Source organism: Dipodomys ordii, unplaced genomic scaffold (genome assembly GCF_000151885.1).
Source record: "Dipodomys ordii isolate 6190 unplaced genomic scaffold, Dord_2.0 Scaffold35, whole genome shotgun sequence".
Lineage (NCBI taxonomy): Eukaryota > Metazoa > Chordata > Mammalia > Rodentia > Heteromyidae > Dipodomys > Dipodomys ordii.
The window spans coordinates 1,922,729-1,931,672 of NW_012267251.1; positions in this window are offsets into that span (position 1 = coordinate 1,922,729).

Sequence of the window (8,944 nt, forward strand, 5' to 3'; positions counted from 1 at the left end):
CATGAGTCACAGCTTGGGGGAAATGTGAGGAGGGGTGGCTGGACATTTGGATTGAGGCCTTCCTTTTGAAAGACAGAAACAAGTAACTATGGGGGAAAATGGATGGCAACTTTCAGAAATAAATAGAATTGCTATCTTCAGAGATTAGAGAGAATGAAAGCATTTTTTCCTTGCATAAAGAGATATCCCATCATATAGAAAAACGAGCCAAAGAAATAAAGCGTTGAAGAACTAAAAGATTAATCCAAACAGTCTAATATTCAATGAGCAGATATTCAAGAAATAGAACCAAGGGAGGAGAAAATGATCAAAGAAATAACAGAAAAAAATTCCCAAGGGGCCAGACTGCTAGATTCAGAGGGCCTGCCCAGAAGATGAATGGAAAGATCTAAGTTATATCCTCAGAATATTTCATAACACTATAGGTAAATGGAAATACAATAAATGGTTGTGTGTGTGTGGGGGGGTGCTGGCATCTTTTGGGGTTGGGTGGTCAGGTTCCAGTTCCTAGGAGAGTACCCCACTCATGAATGCACAAGTTCCTATTATAGAAAATAGTGTGGGGCTGGGAAGATGGCTCAGTGGTAGAGCGCTTGCCTTGCATGCATGAGGCCCTGGGTTTGATTCCTCAGCACCACATAAGCAAAAAGAAAAAACTGGAAGTGGTGCTGTGGCTCAAGTGGTAGAGCGCTAGCCTTGAGCTGAAGAGCTGAGGGACAGCGCCCAGGCCCAGAGTTCAGGCCCCACGACTGGACCCCCCCCCAAAAAAATAAAGGCAATGGTGTGTTGTGGTATACATCTCCCATTTACTCTAAACCCTATCTAGCTCGCTTAGAATACTGAATACAATGTATATGCTAAGAAAATAAATTATTGTACTGTATTAGTCAGGAAATAATGACAAGAAAAACTCTGTGTTTAGTTGGGGATATGAGTCTCACAGACTTTTCTGCCTGGTCTGGCTTTTTTTTTTTTTTTTGCCAGTCATGGGGCCTGAACTCTGGGCCTGGGCGCTGTCCCTCAGCTCTTTAGCTCAAAGCTAGTGCTCTACCACTTGAGCCACAGCGCCACTTCCAGCTTTTTCTGCTTATGTGGTGCTGGGGAATGGAACCCAGGGCCTCATGCATGCAAGGCAAGCATTGTACCACTGAGCCACCTTCCCAGCCCTGGTCTGGCTTTGAACTGAACCATAATCCTGAGATCATGGCCTCCTAGGTAGCTGGGATTACAGGTGTGAACCACCACTGACTGCCCAGCAACAGCAACAACACTGCCACAGTATTTTTATATGATAGCTCTGGAGGTCAGAAATTTGATATAGGTCACAGACTTGGGTTATTTTTGTTGTTATTTTTATAGTATTGGGGATTAAACTTAAGGCTGCATGTCCTAGACAAGTATTCTACTACTGAGCGACACTCCTAGCCTGAAGAATATGTCTTTTTCTGGAGGATCTAAGTAAGAATCTGTTCGCTTGCTGTTCCAGCTTCTACAGGATGCCCACATGCTTTCGCTCATGGCCGTCTTCCTCTGTGCTCAAAGCCAGCAATGATGAATTAGCGTTTCTCACTTTGCATCTTTCTTTTCTTAGACTTCTCCCTCTGATCACATCCAGGAAAGGTTTTTTGCTAGATGTTTTTCTTGTTTCTTTGTTGTGTACTTTTCTGGCTCTTTTTTTTTTTTTTTGTCTGTCCTGGCACTTGAACTCTGGGCCTGGGCGCTGTCCCTCAGCTCTTCAGTTCAAGGCTAGTGCCATTTCTCCCACAGCGCCACTTCCGGTTTTCTGGTGGTTAATTGGAGATGAGTCTCATGGACTTTCCTGCCTGGGCTGGCTTTGAACTGTGATCCTCAGATCTCAGCCTCCTGAGTAGCTAGGAATATGGGCGTGAGCCACCGGCACCTGGCTGGCTCTCCATTTTTAAAGACTGACCTGATGAGAGTAGACCCCCCTGCACAATCCACTAGAACTGTCCCATGTCAAGGTCAATAACTGTATAGCAACCACAAAGTTCATTTGAGGCACTAGATTCACAGGTCCTGGGGCATCAGAGCAGAATGTTAGGGAGACATAATATTAAATATTGGGGCTGGGCACTGGTGACAGCTAAATCCTAGCTACTCAGGAGGCTGAGATCTGAGGATCATGGTTGGAAGCCAGCCTGGACAAGACAGACCGTGAGACTCTTATCTCCAATTAGACTTATTCCAATTAACCATCAAAAGGCTGGAAGTGGGGCTGTGACTCAAGGGCTAGAGCATTAGCCTTGAGCAAAAAGTTCCAAGACAGCACCCAAGTCCTGAGTTCAAGCCTCAAGACTTATATATCCACAACAACAACAACAACAACGTGTCAGAACACAGAAAGCTCAGAGATGCCTGGTATCAGACCCAGCTGGGACCGACAGTGCTCTGCCACTGGCTAAGGGTTACAACCAAAGCTTGAAGATCAATGAGCCAGGTACAGGTGGCTCACGCCTGTAATCTTAGCTACTCAAGAGGCTGAGATCTGAGGATCATGGCTCAAAGCCAGCCCAGGCAGGAAATTAACCTTCAGAAAGCCCAAAGTCACACTATGGCTCAAAGTAGTAGAGGGCTAACCTTTAATGCAAAAAGCTCAGGGACAGTGCTCAGGCCCTGAGTTCAATCAAGCTCCATGACTGACAAGAAAAAAAATATCATTGATTCCTGGTGCCTGATTCCTTGCTCCATCATGCCTTGGTTATCCTGTGGACGAGACCCTCCCCAATAGAAAGAACACTGGCATTGACGTTGTCAAATCTTCCTCTACTTGTACTTGAAAACCAGATCAAAGATCTGAGGGAGGGAAATGTCTGAAAACCCATCCCCTCTGCAGCCAATCAGATCTCCCTTGAAGGATGCCACCATCCCAGCTCAGAGAAAGTCAAGGCCAAAAGACACCCTGGAAGAGGGGCAGGCTCCAACCTCCCTCCCCCTCCACACTTCACCTCAGACTCTGTTTACAAAGTTGATTAGCTTACTGTATTATCATTGGTTTTTTTTTTTGTTGTTGTTGATTGTGGGGCTTGAACTCTGGGCTTGGGACTGTCCCTCAGCTCTTCAGCTCAAGATGAGCGCTCTACCGCTTAAGCTACAGTGCCACTTCCAGTTTTCTAGTGGTTTATCGTTGCCCGGGCTGGCTTTGAACTGCAATCCTCAGATCTCAGCCTCCTGAGTAGCTAGGATTACAGGCGTGAGCCACCAGCGCCCGGGCTTGGGCTCCTGATTTCTTTTGTGTAAACTGATCCTGGGGCTTGACCTCAAGGACTAGGCTCTGCCCCTTAACTTTTTTTTTTTTTTTCAGTTACATGAGTGAGGTAATGAGTACACTTCCTCTTGAACATTGTTAGCCCCTCCATTGTTTTCCCCCTACCATCCCCTCCCTCCCTCCCTTCCCCAAAGTTCTTTTTTTTTTAATTGTGATTAAGTGATTACATAATTTCTAAGTCACAAGTTCATTCTAACTTTCCTGGAGCAAATTGTCTATCACAGTCTGTAATATATAACAGTGTTCATATGTTATACACCATACATGTGATCAGCAGCATGGGGATATTTAGTAGTGGTTCAACCAGATGAGCAGGAGTTCTTTGTTTCTTAAGTCCTGTTAGTTTTGTCGTATCACCTAACATTTTGGATTTATCATCCACTTATCAGGGAGACCATGTACCGTTTGTCTCTTCGCTCTTGGCTTACCTCGCTCAACATGATTCCTTCTAGCTCCATCCATTTCCCTGCAAATGCCATTATTTTGTCATTTCTAATGGCTGCATAATATTCCATTGTGTACAGATACCACAATTTTTGGATCCATTCATCTGTCCTTGCCCCTTAACTTTTTCACTCAAGGCTGGGGTTCTATCACTTGAGTTAGAGCTTTGCTTCTGGCATTTTTGCTGGTTATTTGGAGAGTCTCAGGGGATTTTTTTTTCTTTTTTCATTTGGCCAGAGCTGGCTTTGAACTGTGATCATCAAAACCCAGCCTCCTGAGTAACCAGGATTATAGGTGTGAGCCACTGGAGCCTGGCTTTTATTCCACCTTAAAGTATACTGCAGAAGCCCCTCACTTCTTTGTGAGTAGGTGTAGTTCTGCCTTCTGCCTGCCTCTTTTTTTTGCCAGTCTTGGGGCTTGAACTCAGGGCCTGGGCACTGTCCCTCTCTTTTGCTCAAGGCTAGCTAGCATTCTACTACTGGAGCCACAGCACCACTTCCTGCTTTTTCTGTGTATGTGGTACTGAGGAATGGAACCCGGGGCTTCATGCATGCTGGGCAAGCACTCTACCACTGAGCCACATCCCCAGCCCTACCTGTCTTTCAAAAGAGTTCTCCACCCTTCCTCCCCCACCCCATTCACACTCACAAAGCCTGTCTGCGTGCTCACAGGCGCTCCTCCTGTTGTCTAAAATGCCATTCCCCTTCTGCCGCTCACTCTCAGGCCTTAGCTGCAGTATGTATGCCTCCAGAAATCTCCTTGCTTATTTCCTTTCTAGAACATACCTATCCCCTAGGACATTGACTCTTGTAGAACCCTGCAAGCCGCTGGTGGCTCATGCCTGCCATCCTAGCTACTCAGGGAGCTTTTTAAGGATCACAGTTCAAAGTCAGCCTGGCCAGGAGGCTTTATCTCCAATTAATCAGCAAAAAGCCAAAAGTGGTGCTGTGGCTCAAGTGATAGAGCACTAGCCTTGAGCAAAAAACAAAACAAACAAAAAAAAACCCCAAACTACACACACACACACACACACACACACGTGATAGAGCACTAGCCTTGAGAAAAAAACCAAATCACACACACACACACACACACACACACACACACACACACACACACACACGGCCTCTATGGCCAAGGCGGCAGCAGCCACTGAGCACCTGGGCAGTTGAACAGGGTGAAAGGAATCCTGGGTAATTTCCCAGGTGGCCCCAAGGATGGGGAAATCCCCAGAAATGCTCTCACCTCAGGAAGTCTTTACTTTGTCACCTCCCCCCACCCCCTCAGACCTTGTGACCTGGGTGTGGCCAACTCCTCAGCCACCCTTTCCTGGTGTTCTGATGCAAATGATTCCTCCTCCCCCCACTAACAAAGTTGACCTTTTTCTTTAGGACTTTTTTTTTGGGGGGGTCCGGTCGTGGGGCCTGAACTCTGGGCCGGGGCGCTGTCCCTCAGCTCTTCAGCTCAAGGCTAGTGCTCTACCACTTGAGCTACAAAGCCACTTTCGGTTCTCTATTGGTTTATCCGAGATAAGAGTTTCACGGACTTTCCTGCCTGGGCTAGCTTTGAACTGCGATCCTCAGATCTCAGCCTCCTGAGTAGCTAGGATGACAGGCGTGAGCCACTGATGCCCGGCTCTACCTGAGCACAATTTAAGATTCATTTGGTGTCATGGTTTCAGGGCGTTCAACCCAAACTGGGCTCCATGTTTATGGACCTATAGTGAGTGAGCTACCAATTAATTCATGGCAGCCCAGGAGAGAGGTAGAGAGGGGAGGGGAAGGGAGAAAGTAGAGAGGGAGGGAGAAAGGGAAAGAAGGGAGAGAGGGAGGAATAGCGTGCTTTTCCCATTTCTTTCATTCTGGCCCCCAGCCCTTTGGATGCTGCCTCCCACAGTCAGGGTGGGTCTCCGCCTTCTCAGTTCCTATCCCAGTCTCTACAGTTTCTGAAGACACCTGTTTAGACACACCCAGAGACATTCTTTAGTTCTAATCTCTTAGGTACTTCTCCATCCAACCAAACTGAGAAACAAGATTAACAATTATATCTTATAAAGCAAAACTTTGCAATTTATGTTGTTGGTAACAATTCTAGAAGACTCTAACTTGTACAAATTTTAAGTGCAGAAAGTTGTTGTTTTTGTCAGTCGAGATGCTTGAACTCTGAGCCTGGGCGCTGTCCCTCAGCTCTTCAGCTCAAGGTGAGTGCTCTACCACTTGAGCCACAGCACCACTTCTGGTTTTCTGAGTGATTTATTGGAGATGAGAGTCTCACAGACTTTCCTGTCTGGGCTTTGACCTGTGATCCCCAGATCTCAGCCTCCTGAGTAGCTCGGATTCCAGGTGTGAGCCACAAATGCCTAGTGCAGAAAAGATTCTTTTTTTTGGGGGGGGGAGTCCGGTCATGGGGCCTGAACTCTGGGCCTGGGCGCTGTCCCTCAGCTCTTCAGCTCAAGCCTAGCACTCTACCACTTGAGCCACAGCACCACTTCCGGTTTTTTTCTTTTTTGTTTATGTGGTGCTGGGGAATCGAACCCAGGGCCTCATGCATGCAAGGCAAGGCTCTAACACTGAGCCACCTTCCCAGCCCCTAGAAAAGTCGGCACTTGGATTTCTAACATTGTCTCTTATGCTCTAAAACCATCCTTTTACTCGTTCTTTCTTTTTGGTCCATCATGGGGCTTGAACTCTGGGCTTGGGCACTGTCCCTGTGCTCTTCAGCTCAAGGCGAGCGGCTCTACTGCTTGAACCTCAACACCCCTTCTGGTCTTCTAGTGGTTTATTGGAGATAAGAGTCTCACAAACTTTCCCGTCTAGGCTGGCTTTGAACCTCGATCCTCCTACCTCAGTCTCCTGAGAAGCTAGGATTACAGGCTTGAGCCACCAGCGCTGGGCGCTTTTACTCATTCTTATAACAATGAAATGTTGACTGGCTTGGAGCCAGAGGCTAATCCTAGTTACTCTGGAAGCTGAGATCTAAGGATAGAGATTGGAAGCCAGCCTGGGCAGTAAAGAAAATGAGACTCTCATCTCCAATTAACCAGCAAAAAGCCAGAAATGGAAGTGTATCTCAAAGCACCAGCCTTGAGAAGAAAAGCTAGAGTGTAAGGCCTGAGTTCAAGCCCCAGTATCTGTACATATAAACAAGAAATGTTGCCTTATTTCTTAAGCTATGTATAATTGGGAAACCTCATACTATTCTTTCTTGCCTCTCTCACACTTATTTTTCCAGTAGTGTTTGTTGTTATATATGTAATTTCTTCTTCTTTTTTTTTTTGGTTTGCCAGTACTGGGGCTTGAACTCAAGGCCTGGGCACCATCATTGCATTGAAGTCCTAGGCCACAGCTCCACTCTCAGCTTTTTTGGTGGTTAACTGGAAATGAGAGTCTCAAGGACTTTCCTACCAAGGCTTGCTTTGAACCATGAGCCTTCTGAATAGCTAGGATTATAGGTGTGAGACAAAGGCACCAGACTTATGTTTTATTTACTAGGTAAGTCTCTCTAAGAGAGTAAAGGCATAACTGGTACGGTTACTGGCCGGTCCTAGTAGACTCCTAGAGCTTGTGATAAAGATGGTGCTGAAAAAGCACTCATGGAGGCCACTGCGTGACTTGTTGCTTGGCTTCAACTTCAAATATCACACACACACACACACACACACACACACAGCTATAGTCCTTTATGAGCCTTTTTTTTTGGTCGGTCATGGAGCATGAATTCAGGGCCTGGGCGCTGTCCCTCAGCTCTTCAGCTCAAGGCTAGCACTCCACCACGTGAGGCACAGTACCACTTCAGGTTTTTTTCTGCTTATGTGGTACTGAGGAATTGAACCCAGGGCCTCATGAATACAAGGCAGCACTCTATCACTGAGCCACCTTCCCAGCCCCCTGAGCCTGCTAACTTCATATTTACCTCTTTTCATTGTTATTTTTCTTTTGGAGATAAGTTCTTACTATGTAGCTCTAGCTGACCTTGAACTCACAATCCTGCCCAGCCTCCTGAGTCTAGGATTACAAGTGTGCATCACCATGCCTAGCTTGTAATGATCTCTCACATATTATAGATGAGCAATTCATTTCTGGCAATTGAAATTCAGTCGTTTATTTCACTCTGTATTCTTGGAAGACTAATTTAAAAAAAAAGGGGGGAGAATGAAAGTTTCTTATATGGTGCTCAAATGTAAAGACTGTGACCTACTCTTTTACTGGTTTCTGTAGAGTAAGGCTGTCACAGCAACATTAAAAATACAAGAAATGGTGGACTGGAGATATGCCTCAAGTGATGCAGCACCAGCAATGAGCAAGAAAGCCAACTGTAGAATTCAAGGCCATTATGTTCAAGCCCTGGTACTGGAACACATTACATACATATGTGTGTGTATGCTTTGGTTTGTGTGTGTGGTTGCTGAGGTTGAAACCCACAGACACACACATGTATATAAAGCAAAATAACTTCGATCATTAAATCAACACTGAAGCTTCTAAGTGGTAAATAAAATGTGGAATGACATTCTTGAAAAAAGGTCAGATAGTGAGATAGAATCTGAGCACTGAGCAAATCCTTTTCTTTCAAATGCGGTGTGGGCAGTCTAGTTGGACCAGGAAGTGCACTGGTGCCCATGGAGCTTCTTGGCTGTCCCAGGGGCAGTTGGAGATGATTTCTGGTCCCACCAATCCCTAAGCACCTGCAAAGCTCTTGGACATAGAACCATGGAATCTTCCTGTGTGCATCACAAAATTGAATTTTGTATTATTATAACCCATTTAATATTCAAAGAATGTTTTTTCCAGCGAAATGGAAATTTTTTCACTAATATTTGAATTTGCAAACTCTATATGTTTGCAGATACTTAACATACACGAATTGAGCGAGCCATCATGATTACACTTAACGGATTCACCGAGGGACTGGGCCTGGGCAGTCTGAGCACGCAAGCTACCAGGTTTCCTCGTTTTTGAGCATGAAAGTGAGTTTAGGCCCCCAATGTGTGACTTGTTTCCAAGCTTCAGGGGCACCTCTTCGCGGGCACCATTTTGGGAGCTGCCCTAAGCTGGCGGGCACCGAGCATCACCGACTCGCACCGGCCGGCGCTCCGGGCCGCCCCGGGCGCCGCCATGCACCTCGGCGCTCGCCGGCAGCTGCTGGAGGAACAAGCTGCAGTTTGTTCTCGGGGTCGAGCGGCCCGGGGTCCACCTCGGCCTCCTTACCCCAGCG